At 45.3% G+C, this 23,033-nt stretch overlaps 1 protein-coding gene across 1 annotated transcript in view; it reads left to right on the top strand.

The window, feature by feature from the left end:
• The window catches only part of LOC134336417 (protein kinase C alpha type), a 317,831-nt gene that overhangs the window by 73,079 nt on the left and 221,719 nt on the right, over nt 1-23,033 (top strand). The gene's annotated exons all lie outside the window — the stretch shown is intronic.

Raw genomic sequence — 23,033 nt, 5'->3', positions numbered from 1 at the left:
TCGTGTGGAGAACATACAAACTCCTAGCAGACGCTGGAGGAATTTGAAACCCGATTGTTGGCACTGTAAAGCGTTATGCCACCTGCTGCAGTACTGTGCCACCGACACTGTGTGGAATTAATCTGCCCATAGTGAGAGACTGCGCTAGCTTGATTTACTTTGAGGCATCGAGGAAGATTCTTCCGTTTGGTTGCGTGGTTCCCGCCAAGTTAAAGCAAAACCCCAGGCTGAGGATTGCTGATGGTGATGTAGATTATCAGTTTGAATTACCATATCTGCCTTGAGATCTATATTCATAGCTTCAAGAATTCACCCTTTATTGGGTGCATTTTACACAGGACAGTAGGTTATGTCCAAAAATGTGAGGGAACGATCCCAACAATTGGTGGAAATCTGTTTTCACATGAAAAATATCAAGAAAACTTGCATTTCTCCACGCAAACAACAGGAATTCTGCAGATGCTGGAAATTCAAGCAACACACATCAAAGTTGCTGGTGAATGCAGCAGGCCAGGCAGCATCTCTAGGAAGAGGTACAGTTGACGTTTCAGGCCAAGACCCTTCGTCAGGACTAACTGAAGGAAGAGTTAGTAAGAGATTTGAAAGTGGGAGGGGGAGATCCAAAATAATAGGAGAAGACAGGAGGGGGAGGGATGGAGCCAAGAGCTGGACAGGTGATTGGCAAAGGGGATATGAGAGGATCATGGGACAGGAGGTCCAGGGAGAAAGACAAGGGCATGAACATCGACTTCTCTAACTTCTGCTAATGCCCCACCTCCCCCTCGTACCCTATCCGTTATTTATTTTTATACACGCATTCTTTCTCTCACTCTCTTTTTTCTCCCTCTGACTATACCCCTTGCCCATCCTCTGGGTTTCCCCCCCGCTCTTGTCTTTCTCCCCGGACCTCCTGTCCCATGATCCTTTCATATCCCTTTTGCCAATCACCTGTCCAGCTCTTGGCTCCATCCCTTCCCCTCCTGTCTTCTCCTATCAGTTTGGATCTCCCCCTCCCCCTCCCACTTTCAAATCTCTTACTAACTCTTCCTTCAGTTAGTCCTGACGAAGGGTCTCGGCCTGAAATGTCGACTGCACCTCTTCCTAGAGATGCTGCCTGGCCTGCTGCGTTCACCAGCAATTTTGATATGTGTTGCTTGCATTTCTCCAGCTGCTTTAATGTCCCTTTCAGAATATCTTGAATAACAGAATCATGTGGCTTGACAACATAGAAACAGGCCATTTGGCTCACCTAATGGGTACTTAGTCATTCTGGCTGACAGTTATTCTTCCATTTATTATTAAAGTATGTATGCTGTAAACCTTGAGATTTGTCTCCATGCAGGCAGCCACAAAACAAAAAACCCAATAGAGCCCATTTTATTAAAAAAAACTATCAAATACCCAATATGGGGTGGGCTGGAAGGACAGAGTGTAAACAATAAAAATAAGCAAATAACATTCAGAACTGAAGTTCATGGCCGTGAGTCCACAGCCAATCCAGGAGCCTGTAAGTTGCAGGCCACAGCTTCAGTTTGATGCAGAGATGTAAACCTTACGGATTAGCGAGCTGAACACTGGCTGGTCTCTTGCCTCTGGCCCTGATACCCTGTCCTTTTCAGTCTGGTGCCTAACTCAGCCAAACCTTGGATCATTTCTCTCTCTCGGACCTGGGCCTTGTCGCTTTGACTCTGCCTCTTCTCCGCTTGCCTTGCCGCGGTTCTGCCACATTGAATTGCCTCCAAGTCTGCTCCAGCAACGGCCAAACATTAGCTCATTCCCTGTTCTCGGGCCTGGGCCCTGCTGCCTCGATTCAGCCTGGACCCGTCATGATGCATCTGTCCTGCACCTTTGAGACTGCTGTTCACACCACAAAAATGCGCGGTCGTGCAGACAGTTCAACAGCTTAAAAACTCCAAACCGGAAGTTTAGGCTATTGGTTGCAGTAATCATATCTGTTTGCAGCCAGCAAGCCATTGCTTTGCTTCACCAGTCCCATCTTAAACTGGACGTTTAGCTGTGGGAAATGGACTGGCAAGTTGGTGTGTGCAATCTTCCATGAGGGACAAATCTAGTTTAGTGGTGTTATTGAAGGATAACAGTTGTCCAGGAGACTACTTTAATGGAACCTTTTGCCACAAAGGCAGAAATCTGCAGATGTTGGAAGTCTGAAGACCCAGACTCGACATTTTGGGGACAGCTTCTTCCCCTCCAGCATCAGATTTTTGAATGGCCCATGGACAGTACCTCACTGTTTTGCTCTTTTTTTGGTAACGTAGTAGTTTATAAACTACATTGTCCTGTACTGGTGTTGCAAAACAGATTTCACCACGTGTCATCGATAGTAAACCTGATTCGAATTGGAAATGCCCAGCACCCTGTGTTAATTGACAAAAGGTCATCAACCTGTAACACAAACTCAGTTTCTCTCTCCACAGACACTGCCTGAGCTGATGAGTACATGAAGTATTTTCGCTGCCCTTTGAGAGGGTGGAGCCTCAGACACTCCTGCACTTCCTCGGCACTGCATACATCGGACAGGAGCCTCATGCAGATTTTACAAGGGCAGTGGGAACACAGTTAATACACTCACTTGCTTTAAGCTCATTTATTTTGTATGTATTTGCCTATTTGGCATTGAGGGGGCCCCCCGTTGTCTTGCACTCCATACCACTGGACCCCGATCTATCAAGGACCGTATGGTGGCCGCCCGTGAATTAGCCACTGTATGTTAAACAGTCATGCACGTATGTTCTCAGTCATTTTCCTGAAGAATTGAGGGAATCCATCCTAACATCCCAGATTACAGCCACGTGAGGACCCAACAATAATCAGCCCCTTATCTTTGACTCGAGTGATTGCACTACTACCATTTGCACCAAGATTCTTGTGAAGCTTCTTGTCTTAAAACGTCAAAGATCAGCGGCTTCAGAGAAGTGAGTGTTGGTGAGCAGGCAATTGGAAAGTGTGAGCAGTTTGGGGTTGGGTGCTGGTTGATCTCCTAGGTAACGCTCAATAAAACCCGGACACTGTCTCCATTGATGGTGTTCCTGTTTCCTCCTTTGTATCACGTGTACTTTGAAACAAGAAATGGCAAACAACTGGTGAGCTGCTAGATCCCACAAGATACTTTTTCCAGTATTACAACTGTGGCTGGACTTGAGTCCTTCAGTTGTGAAGCCCCCAAAACTTGCAGTGGTGTCTCCTGTTTCAGTCTTCGCTCTTGTCCCAGGAAGTGCCCATTTGATCTTTTGCTTGCACCACTTATCAGTGGGTGACAGCTCACACACTGGTCTAGGTTTTGTAGACTGTAACCAGCACAGGAGATTTTCCTGAATTTGCATAGGCTTCTATTGAAGTCTGTTGCAGTTTTTGCCTAGTAAGTGCGGCTAGATTTCATTGAGATGCTGATCTCTGCAGATCCTGTTTCTTTGACCTTTCAGCTCTGTCAGAGGGGCAACAGTTTTAACATCTCACCCGGACTGGAGCACTGTCCCGGGACAAGGCTGCAGACATTCACCCAGCCTCCTGGAGAAGAGGGGAGGGAGCAAGGAGCAATTGGGAACCAACACTGGAGAACAGACAGTACTTAAAGTGGGTCAGGAGAGGTTGTGTCAGTGTTTGGTGGAATGACCTATGCCCCTGGTACTTGGGTTATAAAACGTAGGAGTAGAATTAGGCCATTTGGCCCATCGAGTCTACTCTGCCATAATAAATCATGGCTGATTTATTTTCTCACTCAACCCCATTCTCTTGCCTCCCCTCTGTAACCTTTGATGCCCTTACTAATTAAGAACCTTTTGATCACCGCTTTAAAAATATGCAAAGACTTGATCTACACAGCTGACTTTGGCCATGATCTACACAGCTGCTTTTGGCCATGAATTCCGGAGATTCACCCTCTGCCTAAAGAAATTTCTCCTCATTTCTGTTCTAAAGAGACATCCTTGTATTCGAAGGCCATGCCATCTGTTGCTAGACTCCCCCACTGGAAATACCCTCCTGATGTCCTCTCTATCCTGACCTTTCAATATTCCGTAGGTTTCAATGAGATCTTCAACCCCACCATCTCTCCCCCCACCCCCCCATTCTTCTGAACTCCAGTGAGCACAGGCCCAGAACCATCAAACATTGGCTGTTGATATTCTTTTCTGTTGGTATATGTTTAAACAACTCTGCCTGCAAACAAGCCCTCTAGCACTCTGATTTCTGCATTACTTACCCCTCTTGTTGCTTTTAGGAAGACGTACTGACTGAGATATTCGAGGGAGCCATGGCCTTGCATTATTCTAACAGCTTTCCACATATAGGCCCCTGGCTATTTCACTTAAGATTAATGAGGCTCTGTTTACTGAGTTCTGGTGTCTGTGTCTACCATATCCCTGTCAACCATCTCCTGTATCTTGCAGAAACAGTGAGTGAATAATATTGATTTCTTCACTCCCAATGCATGAATGATTCACATACAATCAGCTTTGTGCCAGATAGATGGGGCATAACTTGTAAATCACAAATGGAGATGAATCAGCAGAGATGAATTTGAGGTGAGAGGATGTTGCTCGCTGGTGATTGCTGAGTTGTATCCGTGTCTGACCCAGTGCAGAGAAAACTGTTGGCAGAGCAGGAGGTGGAGATGGGGCGTGGCGGTTTATGGAGACGTCAGTAAAACTCCTTGTAGCTGGCACACACCATAGTGCTTTTGAAATCCAATGGAGTTTCGCTGTGCAGGTGTGAGCCCTGCTGCCTGCAGCAAGTTTATGTTTACCTGAACTGTTACACTGAAGAGATTAAGCTGAAAAGCATCAGCTTTTAAGATGCGATGAGGTAGCTAGCTGAGTAGTTAAGGCGATGGACTGCTAATCCATTGTGCTTTGCACTCTTGCCAAATGGGCTAATTCCAATTGGGATATAGGGCAGCATGGTAATGTAATGGTTAGCATAACGCTGTTACCGGTTCAATTCCCACTGCTGCTGTCTCCTGGGGGTGCTCTGTACGTTCCTGCTGTTACCGTGTGGGCTTCCTCCGGGTGCTCTGTGTCCCTGCCACATTCCAAAGACATGGATTAGTAGATTACTGGGTCATGTGGGTCTAATTGTTCACCGTGAGCTCATTGGCACAGACAGACCTGTTCCTGTGCCATATTCCTAAATTAATCAATAAGAAAAATAATAATGCAAACTTAGAAACCTGCAGACTAAACCAATGCTGGGAATATTCAGGTGGTCAGGCAGTATCTGTGAAGGGGAAAGCAGTTGATGTTGACCCTATGTTAGGACTCGATGGTGCCTGACAGGAGAACTAGAAGGGCAGCAGGAATGTTCACTGAGCTCAGAGTAATTAGCTGGGGTATTATACAAGAAAACCAGGAACTGGGTTGGAGATGGGAATGGCGGAGTGGTGGTGGGGTGCGGAGTAGTGGGTGAGGTTGGGATAGAGGGGAAGACTACAGCAACATTAAGGCATCATCAGTGGTGGCTGAATGGACTGTCTTATGATTCAGGAACTTGAGCCAAACATTATTCAATGGTAGCTGGGGCTAGGGTAAAGTGCTGAGCGCAGATTTGACTGGAGACTGTTCCCTGCCCTGTACCGTAGTGAGGGAGTGGAGCAGTCCTCCTCGATTGGCAGCTGAGTTCACCGCAGGGAGCCTGGGAATGGCAGAGTAACAACTTGGCTGAAGTTGCCTGCCTGACAGTCCCTGGAGCCAGAGAGCTGCAGAGCAGGAATGGAAGCCCGAGGAGTTTGATTTCAGCTGAGGTGATCTTCCTGCTGCCTGGAGCACAATCTCATCTTCAGCTGACAGAGCGATTGCTTCCAAGTGGCTCCATATTCACAGGAGTTCATGTCTTCAGAATTGACTTTTTTTTGTAGCTCAGCCTTGTTATTTTTGTTTGTAAGGATGGTTTTGGGGCAGCATGGGGAGTTAGAGGACAGGTTGGGGTTTAGCGACAGGGATGAGGAGAATCAGAGGTCAGAAATGAAGAGACAGGTAAAGGAGCCGGTGGTGGCTGGAGTCCAGATCAGAGTACTCCACCCAACAATCCACGAGTGCAAGTCTGAGCCAGGGACTGCCAGCTGGAGAGCCTGGGGCTTGGGCCTGGAGGTGGCCTGTCCTGGGGTGGGAGGCCTGATGTGTGAGTGGCAGGGAAAGGGTATGTTATGCTGTCGTCGTCGCTGCTGCTTGTGTCGTACTGAATACCATGGACGTGCTATGTTGGCACCAGAATGTGTGCTGACACTTGCGGGCTGCCCCCACATCCTTGGGTTGTGTTGGTCGTTAACACAAACAACACATTTCGCTGTATGTTTTGATGTACTTGCGATAAACAGATGAATCTCGATCTGAGTTTGGATGGGATCAAACTGACCACGTGTTGCGTGATGCAACTGAAGATTTTGCCAACAGCAAGATATTCCTAACGTACAGCAGGGATTGGTGGGCCAGCTCCAGAGCATTTCCATTATTACTTGTACTCTCTATCCCAATGGGCTTGGTAGAACATCACTGGAAATGGAGCCCGAGTGATAAGATAATTAGAGACTGTACATCAGGAGTTCCCAACCTGGGTCCATGGACCCCTTGCTTAATGGTATTGGTCCATGGCACAAAAAAGGTTTGGAACCCCATACTGTCGATGCTGGAATTTAGAGCAACAACCAACCTGTTGGAGGAACTCTGGGTCAGAAGGCATCTGTGGGAGGAAAGGAATTAGTCATAGAAAAGTACAGCACAGAAACAGGCCCTTTGGCCCATCTTGTCCACTTAAACAGCCTACTCCCATCGATCTGCACTCAGACCAGAGCCCTCCATACCCTTACCATCCATGTACCTATCCAAACTTTTCTTCAATGTTGAAATTGAGCTCGTATGCACCACTTATGCTGGCAGCTCATTCCACACTTCCACAACCCTGAGCAAATGTTTCTCTTCATATTCCCCTTAAACTTTTTGCCTTTCACCCTTAACCCATGACCTTTAGATCTAGTCCTACCCAACCTCAATGGAAAAGTCTGTTTGCATTTATACCCCTCCGAATTTTGTATATCTCTGTCAAATCTCCTCTCATTTCCTACATTCCAGGAAATAAAATCCTAATCTACTCAATCTTTCCTTATAATTTAAGTCCTCCCATCCTGGCAACATCCTTGTAAGTTTTCTCTGCACTCTTTCAACCTAATTTGTATCTTTCCTGTAGGTAGGTGACCAAAACTGCACACAAAACTGTACTGTCCTGGTCCTGGAGCCAATAGACTGGTCCTGGACTTATTTTCCATCTGGCATAGTTTGCATTTTGTTGTTTGATTGTTGGGATTTTTTGTATTGCTATATTCGCGCTCTATTCTTGGTTGGTGCGGCTGTAACGAAACCAAATTTTCCTCGGGATTAATAAAGTATATCTATCTATCTATCTATCACTCCAAATTAGGCCTCACCGATTGTACAACTTCAGCATAACATCCCATCTCCTGTACTCAAAACTTTGATATGAAGGCCAATGCACCAATAGTTCTCCTTATGACCCTGTCAACCTGTGACACCACTGTCAACAAATTATGGACTTGTATTTCCAGATCCCTTTGTTTTACTGCACTCCTCAGTGCCCTACTGTTCACTGTGTAAGACCTATGCTTGGTTGGTCCTACCAACGTGCAACATCTCGCACTTGTCTGCATTAAATTCCACCTGCCATTTGTCAGCCCAGTTTTACAGCTGATCCAGATCCCACTGCAAGCTTTGACAGTCTTCCTTGCTGTCCACTACACCCCCAATCTTGGATGTCATCTGCAAATTTGCTTGTCTAGTTAACACATTATCATCTAGATCGTTGATATAGATGTCAAGCAACGATGGACCCAACACTGACCCCTACGGCATACCCATAGTCACTGGCCTTTAGTCAGAGAGGTAACCATCAACTACCACTCTCTGGCTTCTCCCACAAAGCCAATGTCTAATCCAATTTGCTACCTCATCTTGAATGCCCAGCAACTGAACCTTCTTGACCAATTTCCCATGTGGGACCTTGTCAAATGGCTTGCTGAAGTCCATGTAGACAGCATCCAGCACCTTGCCTTCATTCACTTTCCTAATAACTTCCTTGAAAATCTGATTGATTAGACATCACCTACCACGCATGAAACCATGCTGACTATCTTTAATCAGTCTGTGTCTATCCAAATATTCATATATCTGGTCCCTTATAATACATTCCAATATCTTTCCCAGAACTGATGTCAGACTCACTGGCATATAATTTCCTGGTTTATGTTTAGAGCCATTCTTAAACAGTGGAACAACATAGGCTATCCTCCAATCCAATGGTACCTCACCTGCAACAAAGGAGGATTTAAAAATCTGAGAGCCCCAGTCAATTTCTGCACTTGCCTCTCACAGGGTCCAAGGGAACACCTTGTCAGGCCCTGGGGATTTATCCACTCTAATTTGCCTCAAGCCAGTAAACACCTCCTCCTCTGTTATCTGTGCAGGGTCCTGAGTAAATACAGGCTCAAAAGTTAATTTAAGATTTCCCATCTGTTTTGGCTCCATGCAAGGATTATCATTCTGATCTTCCAGAGGACCAAGTTTGTCCCTTGCTCTTAACATAAATGTAGCATTCCTTAGGATTCTCCTTCATCTTGTCAGCTAAGGCAACTTCATGCCTTCTTTTAGCCATTCTGATTTCTTAATTGCTTTCTTGCATTGTTTATACTCCACAAGCACCTCATTTGTTCCTACCTGCCTATACCTGCAATGCACCTTTTTTTCCCCCTTAAGCAGAGCCTCAACATCTCTTGAAAACCAAGGTTCCTTTCACCTGTTATCTTTACCTTTTATTCTGATAGGCACATACAAGCATTGAAATCTTAAAATTACATTTCTGAAGGCCTCCCACTTACCAAGTACTCCTTTGCCAGATAACAGCCTCTCCCAATCCACATTTGCCAGATCATTTCTGATACCATCAAAATTGGCCTTTCTCCAATTTTGACAATCTGCGGACCTAATCTATCTTTTTGCATATTTACTTTGAAATTAATGGCATTGTGCTCTCTAGATGAAAAGTGTTCGCCTACACAAACTTCTGTCACCTGCCGTTTAATTCCCTAATAGGAGATTTACTCTCTCTCTCATTGGAATTTGTATGTACTGGTTAAGAAAATTTTCCTGAACACATTTGACAAACTCTATCCCATCTAGTCCTCGTACAGTATGGGCTCCTAGTCAATATGTGGAAAGTTAAAATCACCTACTATAACAACCCTGCAACAGTCTGCGACCTCTGCAAATTTGTTCCTCTAAATCCCTCAGACTGTTGGATAGTCTGTAATATAGCCCCGTTAACAGGGTCATACCTTTCTTGCTTCTCAGTTCCATCTATAACACCTCACTAGAAGAGTTCTCCAGTCTGTCCAGATTGAGCACTGCTGTGACTCTTTCCCTGTCTTTAATCCCTCCTGCTCTGTTACCACCTCCTTTAATCCCTCCTTGCTCTATCCTGTCTAAAACAACGGACCCCAGAATATTAAGCTGCCAGTTCTGCGCCTCATGCAAGCAAGTCTCATTAATGGCAACAATATCATAATTGCAGGTGGTGTTCTAAGCCCTGAGCTGATTCGTCTCTCCTATGACACTTGCATTGAAATATACACAACTCAGGGCATTTAGTTGCACTCTGCTCCACCTTTGATTCCTGACTTGGTAAGCTTAATAACATCTTTCTCTAGAACCACTCCGCTCTCTGATCTGGCACTCTGGTTCCCACCTCCCTGCAACTGTAGTTTAAACCCCCACCCTGCCCAGTGCAGCACAAGCAAACCTTCCTGCTGGGATATTAGTCCCCTTACATTTCAGTACGGATCATTCCTCTGTATAGATTATTCTGTACAGACCTTGAGCCTGTCCAACAGGTCTGAGATTCTTGCTCCCTGTGTGGATGAGAGTGGGGCCTGTAGGAAGGATGAGCAACCTAACTGTGGCATTGTGGTTCAGGGAGCCATTCAAGAGGGAGGAGAGAAATGTAGTGGTAATTGGGGAGAGTGTAGTCAGGGGAGTAGGCAAAATTCTCTGTTGCAGTGATAAAGCGTCCCGAAGGCTGTGTTGCCTGCCTGGTGCCCGGGTTCGGGATATCTTGTCTGACCTGCAGAGGAATTTGCAGCGGGAGAGGATCGATCCAGTTGTCGTCATCCATATGGGTATCAAGGACGTAGGTAGAACGAGGAAAGGGGTTCTACCAAGGGAATTTGAGCAACTAGGGACTAAATTAAAAAGCAGAACCAAAAAGGTGGTAAACTCTGGATTACTACCTGAGCCATGTGTAAATTGGCACAGGGTCAAGAAGATTAGAGAGTTAAATGTGTGGCTCAAGGATTGGTGTGAATTCATAGGAAACTGGCGCCAGAATTGGGGAAGGGGGGAGCTGTACCACTGGGACGGGCTCCACCTGAGCCATAATGGGATGTGGATCCTGATGAATTGCATAACTGGGGCTGTGGAGAAGGCTTTAAACTAAATAGCTGGGGGGGGGGGGTGCGGTAGATTCAACAGATTGGAGAGGTATGGATAAAGTAAAAGAGAAAAGTGTAGATAAAGTAACATCAGAAGTTTTAAAAAAGAGAAGTAAGGATGGAGTACAGAAAAGAAAAGTGCTTAAGAGACAAAGATTAGTAGATTTTTGAGGCACAATGAGTGTAAGGACACTTTATCTGAATGCCTGTAGTATTTGTAACAAGGTCAGTGAACTTGTGGCACAAATCACTATAAAGGGGTATGATTTAGTGACCATTACAGAAAGGTAGTTGCAGGGTGGAGATTGGGAATTAAATATCCAAGGATATCAGGTAATACGGAAGGACAGGCTGGAAGGTAAGGGAGGTAGAGTAGCGCTCTTAATTAAGGATGAGGTCAGGGCGATAATGAGAGACTATCTAAAGAGCAGACTGTTGAATCCATCTGGGTAGAGATTGGAATAGTTAAGGGGAAAAAAAGTCACTGGTGGGAGTTGTCTAACTAACGCAGCGGTCCCCTGGTACCGGGCCACAAAGCATGTGCTACCGGGCCGCGAGGAAATGATACGAGTCAGCTGCACCTTTCCTCATTCCCTGTCACGCACTGTTGAACTTGAACATGGGGTTGCCAACTGTCCCGTATATTGGGCTAAATTGGTTTGCCCCATATGGGATCACCCTTGTCCCGTATTTCCCCTGCTAAGGTAGAGCATTCCTATGAAACCTTTCGTGCCGAAATGGCGTAAAGCGAAGAAGCAATTACCATTAATTTATATGGGGAAAAATTTTGAACATTCCCCAACCCAAAAAATAACCTACCAAATAACACACAAAACCTAAAATAACACTAACATATAGTAAAAGCAGGAATGATATGATAAATACACAGCCTATATAAAGTAGAAATAATGTATGTACAGTGTAGTTGGAAAACCGATTTGTGGGGAAAAATCGGCACTTACGCGCATGCGCACACAGGTGCCCGCGCAAGGCTTCATGGTAGTCTTTCTTGGGGTAAACACAAGTGTCCCATATTTGACTGCTACTTTTGTCCCTTATTTGGGAGCGAGAAAGTTGGCAACCTTAACTGTAAAAGACATGTTGAGGTGAGTTTAACCCTACTTGAACACCACCCCGCCCCCACCCCCGTTGGCCGGTCCGCAAGAATATTGTCAATATTAAACCAGTCTGCGGTGCAAAAAAAAGTTGGGGACCCCAGGTCTAACGGCCACTGAATAATAACATTACAGTGACACAGTCAATAAAGTAAGAAATATCTGAGGCATGTGGCAATGGAACAGCAGTTATCGTGGGGGACTTTAACTTGACATAAATGGGGTGAATCAAGTTGGTCGAGGCAGTCTTGAGGACTTCATAGAATGCATACATGATAGCTTTGAAACAGCATGTCACTGAAACTACAAGGGAACATGCTTTCTTGGATCTGGCCCTGTACAATGACAGAAGTAAAATTAGCAATCTTGTAGCTAGGGATCCTTTTGGAAAGAGTGATCACAGTTTAATTGAGTTTCTCATACAAATGGAGGATGCAATAGTTCGACGTAAAACCAGTGTATTATGCCTAAACAATGGAGACTACAACAGGATGAGAGAGGAGTTGGGTAGGGTAGACTGGGAACACAGGTTATATGGTGGGACAGTTGAGGAATAGTGGAAGACTTTCAAAGAGATTTTTCACAGTGCTCAACAAAAGTATATTCCAGTTAACAGCAAGGACAGTAAGGCTGGGGAGAGCCAGCCATAGATAACTAAGGAAATAAAGGAAGGCGTCAAACTAAAAGCTTATGCTTACAAAGTCGCCAAGAGTAGTGGGAAACTGGAAGATTGGGAAAACCTTAAAAAGCAACAAAGAACCACCAAGCAAGCAATAAAGAAAGGGAAGATGGTTTATAAAAATAAACTAGCACAAAATATAAAGACGGATGGTAAAAGATTTTCTAATTATATAAAGTGGAAAGGGTGGCTAAAGTGAACATAACTCCCTTGGAGGACAAGAAAGGGGAAATCAATATTGGGTAATGAGGAAGTGGCCGAGGCTTTGAATGATTATTCTGTGTCAGTCTTCACGGTGGAGGACGCACCTAAAATGCAGAAGAGAGACGTTATGGATGCGATGGGAGGTGAGGATCTCGATGCAAAAGAGGTAGTCCTGAGCAAACTTGTGGGCCTAAAGATAGACAAGTACCTGGGTTCTGACAGACCAGCATTGAACCTGTGACCAGTTTCGCTGTGAAGCAGGTGGGTGGAGTGCTCACCTCACTGGATGGACTTGCTGTGCTGAAGTTGGCTGCTGCATCTTGCACTCCAATAGACTTGCTGCTGCCTTTTCTTAAATTTGATCTCTTAATCTCCGATTATTTGTTGCTACAGATTCCAGTATCTGCAGTCTCTGAGGTACAAATGCTGGTGAAGCTGCAAATGGAATATTGTGTTCAGATTTGATCGCCCTGCTGTAGGAAGCATGCTGTTAAGCTGGAGAGAGTGCAGAAGAGATTTACGAGGGTGTTGCTGGCACTCGAGGGACTGAGTTATAGGGAGAGGTTGAGCAGATTGGGACTGTTTTCATTGGAGCCTAGAAGAATGAACAGTCCTCTTATGAGGCATTAAAAAATCATGAGGGGCACTCATTACTGTATATACACAGTCTTTTTCCCATCATTGGGAATCGAGAATTAGAGCACACGTTTAAGGTGACATGGGAGAATTTTAATAGAAATGTGAGGGGTAATGTTTTTCCCCATGGAAGATGGCCTGTCTGTGGAACAAGCTGCCAGAGGAGGTGGGTGAGGAAGATACATTAACAACATCAGGAAGGTATTTCGACGGGTAGATGGAACAGAAAAGTTCGGAAGGATACGGGCCAAACACAGATAAATAGGATGAGCTTAGCTGGGATCTTGGCTGGCTCTGACCATTTGGGCCAGTGGGTCGGGGCGTGGGGGGAGATTGGGGAGGACGCTGGGGTTGAGCTGCACTCTCACTCTCACACTCAGGGACTCCTGGGATGGCAGTGCCAGGCTCCTCTGGGATCAGAGCAGGAAGATCCTCAGGAAGTGGATATGTGTGAAGGAATTATATGTGTATGTTGTATATGTGTATTGGGCCATGTGTGGGTAATCGGTGATGGACTGTCCCATGAGCTCTCTGGTTGTTGTCTGTGGGTGTGAAACATCATAATCTGCCCTCTAACCCAAGCTGTTGTCTCTCTTTACACACCCCAGCCACGCCGTCAAACAGCCCTGTTGCCTGCCATTCAGGAGCACGAGAGTGAGACAACAGCAACCAGACATGACACTGTTAATGTGGTTAAGAGTTGAGGGAGTTCCAAATGGTGCTGAGATACAACACTGCCAGAGAATGTTAAGCTGTTTGTCTCTGTGCTTTGCGTACTTTCACTTGAAGGCTGTTCAAGCCTGGATTGCATGGAGCATGTGAGATCCTCAATGGACTGTACCCTGTACTACGTGGTTAACCCTCAGCTGGTTTAGTTGAATGAGATGAGGTAATTGATGTCAAATGCAGCTTGGCATTGTGTGTGGTTTACTGTCCGTGGGGGAATTGTTCTGACAGGTGTTGGCCCTTCAGTTTAGCCAGCATCCTGGCTGTCAGGGTCAGGGCCGCTTCTTACTCAGCCTCCTGCGAAGCTGAAGCCTATTGCTTGCTCCTCTGTTCCCTGCTGGTTTCTGTCCTTGCATCAAGGTTGTAGGCAGAACTCTGCTGGCAATGAGTAAAAATCAGTGCTTGTCCTTGTCAGCCTGAATATTTCTGTGGAACAGTTGGAGAGATGAATCCTCCCTATGGATGATATTTCTGGTTGGCCGGGATGTAGAAATTGGAGGAAGTTATTTAGCACCTTTAAACTTGCTCTGCATTGGAGTGGCACACAAAATGCCCGGGTGGGGTGGTGAGGGAGAATATCAGCAAGTGCGGCAGCCTTTAAGGAGATGAGTAAACAGTCGATGTTTCAGGCTGAGACCTTTCATCTTGACTGGAATAGAAGGGGGAAGAAGCCAGAGTAAGATGGTCAGTGGAGGGGGAGAAGTACAATCTGACAGGTGATAGGTGGGGGTGGGGGAGAATAAAGTAATAAGCTTGGAGGTGATTGGTGGAAGAGGTCAAGGGTTGAAGAAGGAGGAATCTGATAGGACAAGACAGTGGATGGAAGGAAGGAAGGAAGGAGGAGGACACGAGGGAGATGATGAGCAGGAGAGGAGAAGGTGACAGTTGGAGAGGCAAATTTGTACCTAGATTCTGTGGAATTACTTTGATACTCCAACGCTTACAAGATGTTGAGAAGGATGTGCTTGGAGTCTTGTGTACAATTTTGGTCTCCTTTTTATATGAAGGATATCATTAAACTGGAGAGAGTACAGAGGGTTTTTACAAGGGTGCTGTCAGGATTCAAGGGACTGAACTCTAGGGAGAGTTTAGGCAGACTCAGACTTCATTCCTTGGTATGTGGGGGCAGAGGGGTGACCTGATAGAGTGGTGTAAAATCATGAGAGACATGGTTAAGGTGAATACACAGTCATTTGTTTTACCAGGGTAGGGCAACGGCAAACCAGAGGGTGTAGGTGCGAGGGAGAGGTTTAAAAGGCCTGAGGGGCAACTACTTCATCCAGAAGGTGTTGTGTATATGGAATAATCTGCCAGAGGAATTTAGTTGTTTGTATATTTATTTATTAAGATAGAGCACAGAATGGGCCCTTCCGGTCCTTGAGTCCAGCAATCCCCGATTTAATCCTAGTCTAATCACGGCAATTGACAATGACCAATTAACCCACCAACCAGCAAGTCTTTGGACTGTCGGTGGGGGGGGGGGGAACCCACACATTCACGGGGAGAGCGTACAAACTCCTTACAGGCAGCAGTGGGAATTGAATCCGGGTTGCCTGTACTGTAAAATGTGCTAGCCACTGGGCTACCATGCGGAGTTGAAGCAGTCACGTGAACAATATTTAAATGGTACTTGGGTAGGTACACGGAGGGATTTGGGCCAAACGCAGGCAAACAGAAATGGCTTAGTGGACCCCGTGGTCAGCATGAGCAAGCTGGGCTGAATGGCCTGTTTTCATGCTGTACTGCTGTATGATTTAATCTTCTTACCAGATAAAACCTATCTGATATTTGCCTCAACTGCTCAAGTTGGTGTGATCTTTGATTGATTCTGTTCTGTTTATTATTCTATAGATTTACTGAGTATGCCCATAAGAAAATGAATCTCAGGGCTGTATATGGTGACATATATGTACTTTGAAATCCAGTCACTGATAACAGTTCAAAGTAAATTTATTATTGAAGTCAAAGTAGATTTATTATCTAAGTATGTATGTGCTACCATAAACCCTGAGATTTATTTTCTTCTGGGCATTTACAGGAAAATAAAGGAATACAATAGAATTTATGAAGAACTGGACATAACAAAGACTGGCAAGCAAGCAATGTGCCAGAGAAAATTGTGCAAATGAAAAAATATATACTGATAACGTGAGTTATAGAGTCTGTAGGTTATGGAGTCACCTCAGAGTTGTGATTGAAGTTATCTGCACCGGTTCAGAAGCTGATGGTTCTTCCTTTATTCCTCTGTGTCTTGTGGCACAGCAGGCAGCAACCCTACTGTTACTTTAGCATTTTTTTGTCCGTTTGCTGGATGCTTGGAGCTGATGGTTGAAGGGTAATAACTGTCCCTGAACCTGGTGGTGTGGGATTCAAGGCTCCTGTGCCTCCTGCCATATGGGACTGGTGAGAAGAGAGTATGGCTTGGGTGGTGGATTTCACTTCCGTTTTGTGTTTGCTGGGGATGTGTTAGGTGTGGTTGTCCACTCCCAGGTGCTCATGTGAAGGTGCTGGTGAGAATTACAGGAGCTCTCCTGGTGTAGGGACTTGGGCAGTGCTGTGGGATGGGGAGTGGGTGAAATTTTAGGTTGTACATCAAGCAGTGCTGAAGGACAAGGAGTGTATTTGTGTTGATGGGGTGTGTGTGTGTGAGAGACAGAGAGAGCGGGACCAGAGTGGTCGGGTGGTTGTCACGGACCCTTCCTCCCGATGGTGGAGATTGTCGATTTGGAAGGTGATGTGGGCTGAAACCAAGGTGACCAACTGCAGTGGCGCAGTATGGTGCCAGGGCCGATGATCACCAATTGCAGTTCAACTCCTGCCAGGTCTGCTGTCTGTGAGGAATCTTTACATTCTCCAGGTTCCCCCTCTCACTCCAAAAATGTATGGATAAGGGTACTGAGTTGTAGGTATGCTACGTTAGCAGAGGAAGCATGGCCACATTTGTGGGCTGCCCAGCACAATCCTTGCTGATTTGATCTGACACGACACAAATGATGCATTGCACTGCATGTTTTGATGCACATGTAATAAATAAGGCTAATCTTTATCTTTTGGGCCCAGTTTGCAGCCATGGTGTGCCACTGCAGGAATGTTTCAGAGAGTGTTTGGGGTAAGCTGGGTTGTTTTGTTCTGATTATCGAGCTTCTTTGTTGAAAGTATTCACCTTAGCAAATAGAGATGTTGTCCTGCAGATGGTGAAAAGCCTTGAGAAATGGAGTCGAGAGTTGCTCACTAAATCCTTGGAACCACTAAGCCTGGAGAGTTGGGCTGTCACTTCACTGAATGTGCTCGAGGCCGAGGTTTGTCCTGGCTGAGGACTGAGTGGGAAGGCGGTGATATCGGGATTGGAGAAACCATGAAGTCATTGAATGGTGGGGCAATCTAGGGCTTGTCCAGTTCACTGCTGCTTCTCCCACTTGTGTTCCTGTATAAGTCAGCCCCCTCCCCACCCAAGGCTGTTTGTGTTTGACATTGATCTGCTTTCAGACCACTGTCACACCATAGTTTGGAGTTGGTCTTTGAATTATTGCACAAAGTGGTTGGGATATCATTGGTGGGACACCACAGCAGTGTAAGCGGTGACATGCTGGGGTAGCCCTGAGTACAACACTTCACAGCACCACTGATCACCATTCAGGGTTCAATTCCCGCCGCAGTCTGTAAGGAGTTTGTATGTTTTCCCCATAACCACAGAGATTTTCACCAGGTGCTCTGGTTTCCTCCCACATTCTGAAGATGTGGGGTTTGTGTTGGTAAGTTGTGATCATGCCATGTGGCGCTGGAAACGTGGTGACATTTGTGGGCTGTTCCCAACACATCCTCAGACTATGTTGGTCACTGATGCAAACGATGCATTTCACTGTGTGTTTCAATGTACATGTGACAAATAAATTAAATCTTTATTTTGTAGAAGTATTTATAAGTTGGGAACTGCTTTGGGGTCTGCTCATTAGTGTGCTTGGCAGGAGCTGGACCGAAGGAAGGACTTGCAGTAGGAAGTGAGTTGGTTTTGAGCTCCCTGTCATGTCCACCTTTCCAGACTGAGGCAATGTTTGGCCTTTGATCACCTAGTCAGAACACAGCCAAATCCAAGTATGTCCTGACAGACTCAAAGGGGGGAAGTGACCAGAGATTATAACTAAATTTGCTGAAGGAACTTCAGTGGGTTAGGCAGCATTTATGGAGGGAAATGGACAGTGGACATTTTGGATCAAAAATCCTCATCTTGATGTGGAGTTCAATTGGAGGTGTCACAGAACTCTGGCTTGTGTTTGTTGGCTGGAGACCATAGAACCGTAGAACATTACAGCACAGAAACAGGCCTTTTGGCCCTTCTCGGCTGTGCCGAACCATTTTTCTGCCTAGTCCCACTGACCTGCACCTGGGCCATATTCCTCCATACACCTCTCATCCATGTACCTGTCCAAGTTTTTCTTAAATGTTAAAAGTGAGCCCGCATTTACCACGTCATCTGGCAGCTCATTCCACACTCCCACCACTCTGTGTGAAGAAGCCAACCCCCCCCCAATGTTCCCTTTAAACTTCACCCTTAACCCATGTCCTCTGTTTTTTTTTTCTCCCCTAGCCTCAGTGGAAAAAGCCTGCTTGCATTCACTCTATCTATACCCATCATAATTTTATATACCTCTATCAAATCTCCCCTCATTATTCTATGCTTCAGGGAATAAAGTCCTAACCTATTCAACCTTTCTCTGTAACTCAGTTTCCCAAGTCCCAGCAACATCCTTGTAAACCTCTGCACTCTTTCAACCTTATTAATATCCTTCCTGTAATTTGGAGATGACGATCATTCCAAGATTCCTCAGTAGCTATGACCCCATGTGATGTCCTCTCCTCTGGGCATTAGCAAATTCTCAATTTGATGCAGTTTTCTTGTATTCTAACCTAGGATGAAAAGACATTGATAAAGCAACTGAGAGACCCATAGTCATATAGGATCCTTCATTTCAAACAGCCCATTTCACCCATCATGCCCAACCAGCTGGTCCCAATTTCCTGCATGAGGCCCGTATCCCTCTAAACCCCAACCCTCCAAGAGCTGCTTGAATAGTTTTCTTGTATCCTGCACACTGCTGTGTTGAACCACTTGTGATGCACTTGCTCTGTGAACAGCGTCTTATTTATATTCAGAGCTTACTGGTGTCAGGAGCAGACAGAATGTGTTGGGTGTTCAAAGCCAGGGCGTGCTGGCAATATTCAGAATGTTTCTTCTGCCTTCTCTGAATTTAATTTTGTCCATTATTGTTATGCGTTTGCTTTGATCGTGAAAACTGGGTTCCTTTGTTTGGACTGAATGGTTTAAACATCAGCCCTGTTTTAATTTGCAGCTTGGCAAAGATCTTGCTGAAGTCAGTTGGATCAGTCGGCTGTTCCCTTCCTCATCCAGCACTGGTATTGTTTAAGAAGTTTGGGGTTTAGAGGGATACGGGCCTCGTGCAGGAAATTAGGACCAGCTGGTTGGGCATTGTGGTGACATGGGCTATTTGAACTGAAGAATCCTCTATGACTCTGGGTCTGTCAGCTGTTGCATCAATGTCTTTTAGGTCAAGGTTAGAAGCAAGGGAGTTAATTGATTGAATCAGAATCAGGTTTATTATCACTGACATATGACATGAAATGTGTTGTTTTGTGGCAGCGGTATAGTGCACTGCATAAAAGTTACTATAAATTATAAGAATAAATTTAAAAATAAATTGCAAAAAGAAGGCAAACTAGTGAGGTAGTGTTATTGGAACATTCAGAAATCTGATGGCAGAGGGGAAGAAGTTGTTCGAAAAACATTGAGTGTGTATCTTCAGCCTCCTGTATCACCTTATTGATGGTTGTAATGAAGAGCGCACAACCTGGATGGTGAGGGCCTTCATGATGAACACTGCCTTCTTGAGGCATTGCCTTTTGAAGATGTCTTCGATACTAGGGAGGATAGTCCCCATAATGGAGCTGGCTGAGCTTACAACTTAAGTTTAACCTTCCTTAAGTTTCCCCTTGTATATTCAGGGGAATAAAAGTTTCCCCCAGCTTGTATTCCAATCATAAATTGTCCAGCAGTAAATTAAATCCAAGAAACGAGATGCCAGAAATCTTAAATAAAATACAGAAGATAGTAGAAACACTGGGCATGTTGAGGCAGCATCTGTGGAGAGAGAAATAGTTAATGGTCCGCAGACCCTTCATTGGAATAGGAAAGAGGCACAAGTTGGTTCCAGTTTGTGGAGAAGGTGGTGGGAGGGATGGATAGTGTAGCATTTAGCGCAACACTTCACAGCGCCAACGATCTGAGTTCAATTCCCACTGCTGCCTGTAAGGAGTTTGTACATTCTCTCTGTGACTGCATGGGTTTCCTGCCATATCCCAGAGTTTGGGTTAGTATGTTGGTGCTGGAATATACTGGCTGTATTGATGCAAATGACACATTTTCACTGTGTTTCGATGTACACGTGGCAAAGCCAATCTCTGATCTCTTAATCTCCGATTATTTGTTGCTACAGATTCCAGTATCTGCAGTCTCTGAGGTACAAATGCTGGTGAAGCTGCAAATGGAATATTGTGTTCAGATTTGATCGCCCTGCTGTAGGAAGCATGCTGTTAAGCTGGAGAGAGTGTAGAAGAGATTTACGAGGGTGTTGCTGGCACTGGAGGGACTGAGTTATAGGGAGAGGTTGAGCAGATTGGGACTGTTTTCATTGGAGCCTAGGAGAATGAACAGTCCTCTTATGAGGCATTAAAAAATCATGAGGGGCACTCATTACTGTATATACACAGTCAATTTCCCATGATTGGGAATCAAGAATTAGAGCACACATGTTTAAGGTGACATGGAAGAGTTTTGATGGAAATGTGAAGGGTAATGTTTTTCCCCATGGAAGGTGGCCTGTCTGTGGAACAAGCTGCCAGAGAGGTGGGTGAGGAAGATATGTTAACAGCATCAGGAAGGTATTTCGACGGGTAGATGGAACAGAAAAGTTCGGAAGGATATGGGCCAAACACAGATAAATAGGATGAGCTTAGCTGGGATCTTGGCCGGCTCTGACCATTTGGGCCAGTGGGTCGGGGGGTGGGGAGAGGTTGGGGAGGACGCTGGGGTTGAGCTGCACTCTCACTCTCACTCTCAGGGACTCCTGGGATGGCAATGCCAGACTCCTCTGGGATCAGAGCAGGAAGATCCTCAGGAAGTGGATATGTGTGAGGGAATTATATGTGTATGTTGTATATGTGTATTGGGCCACGTGTGGGTAGTCGGTGATGGACTGTCCCATGAGCTCTCTGGTTGTTGTCTGTGGGTGTGAAACATCATAATCTGCCCTCTAACCCAAGCTGTCGTCTCTCTTTACACACCCCAGCCACGCCGTCAAACAGCCCTGTTGCCTGCCATTCAGGAGCACGAGAGTGAGACAACAGCAACCAGACATGACACTGTTAATGTGGTTAAGAGTTGAGGGAGTTCCAAATGGTGCTGAGACACAACACTGCCAGAGAATGTTAAGCTGTTTGTCTCTGTGCTTTGCATACTTTCACTTGAAGGCTGTTCAAGCCTGGATTGCATGGAGCATGTGAGATCCTCAATGGACTGTACCCTGTACTACGTGGTTAACCCTCAGCTGGTTTAGTTGAATGAGATGAGGTAATTGATGTCAAATGCAGCTTGGCATTGTGTGTGGTTTACTGTCCGTGGGGGAATTGTGCTGACAGGTGTTGGCCCTTCAGTTTAGCCAGCATCCTGGCTGTCAGGGTCAGGGCCGCTTCTTACTCAGCCTCCTGCGAAGCTGAAGCCTATTGCTTGCTCCTCTGTTCCCTGCTGGTTTCTGTCCTTGCATCAAGTGTAGCATAGTTCTAGGGTGAAGTAGTAAAGGCAAATAGTGCCAAGGTGTGCTATGGGTAGTTTGAGAGTGATAATAAAATCAGTAATTTTTGTCACATGATGGAAAAACTTTTGTTTTGTGTACCACCCATGCTTCTCATTTCATCACATTGGTGGATCAAGATGGTGCAATGGAGAATAGTAACAGTGCAGAATAAAGCTACACTTAAAGAGCAAGTGCAGGGCATGCAGACAATAAGTCACAAAGCCAGAATGAAATAAATTGTGAGGTCAGGAGACCATCTTGTATACTAGTCGGCACTTCTAGACTTAACACAGCAGGATAGGAGCTGTCCTTGAGCCCAGGAGAACGTGCTTTCGGGCTTTTGTCTTTTCTGCCTGAATGATGTCAGGTATTAAATTTTAAAAAAAGGTGAGGTAGCCAAGAAGTTAGGTCAATGAAATGCTAATTCATTGTGCTTTGCACATGGGTTCAAATCCCATCCTCGTCGTAATCTGTCAGTTTGGGTAACGGTGTTGTTAACACTTTGGGGGTAGCATGATAGTGTATTGGTGAGTGTAACAACTGGGTTCAATTCCTGCCACTGTCTGTAAGGAGTTTGTACATTCTCCCTGCGATCGAGTAGCTTTCCTTTAGGTGCTCCCGTTTTGTCCCACAAATTTTAAAGTTCAAAGTAAATTTATTATGAAAATATGTATATGTTACATTCTTCCTTCTGCTAACCTGCAAGTCACCCTGGGTAAGGTGTAGTACCTGCTTTTCCCCCCGATCAGGGTCACATGAAGCCGTGGGAGCAGGTGGTGCATATCACAAGTCCTGATTATGTGACCACTGATGCCAGGCAGACAATCTGTGAAGAGTATCAATAATGACTGGGGAGGTATCACCCGTCTTCTAAGGACACTGCCCAGAAGAAGGCAATGGCAAACCACTTGTGTAGAAAAATTTGTGAAGAACAGCCATGGTCGAGACCATTATCACCCATGTCATACGATACGGCATATGATGATGTACATATTACCATGTACGACTTTGAGATTAATTTCCTTGCAGGCATTTACAGGAAAATAGAAAATACATTAGAATTAATGAAAGACTGTACATAAAGACTGACAACCAATGTGCAAAAGACAAATTGCACAAATAAAAATTAATAAATAAATAATATTGAGAACATGAGTTCAAAGGTCCAATTTAATATCAGAGAAATGTATACAATATACATCCTGAAATGCTTTTTCTTTGCAGACATCCATGAAAGCAGAGAAGTGCCCCCAAAGAATGAATGACAGTTAAACGTAAGAACCCCAAAGACCTCTCCACCCCCC

This window comes from Mobula hypostoma, chromosome 22, assembly GCF_963921235.1.
Source record: "Mobula hypostoma chromosome 22, sMobHyp1.1, whole genome shotgun sequence".
Classification (NCBI taxonomy): domain Eukaryota; kingdom Metazoa; phylum Chordata; class Chondrichthyes; order Myliobatiformes; family Myliobatidae; genus Mobula; species Mobula hypostoma.
This window is presented reverse-complemented; position numbering and strand designations above follow the sequence as displayed.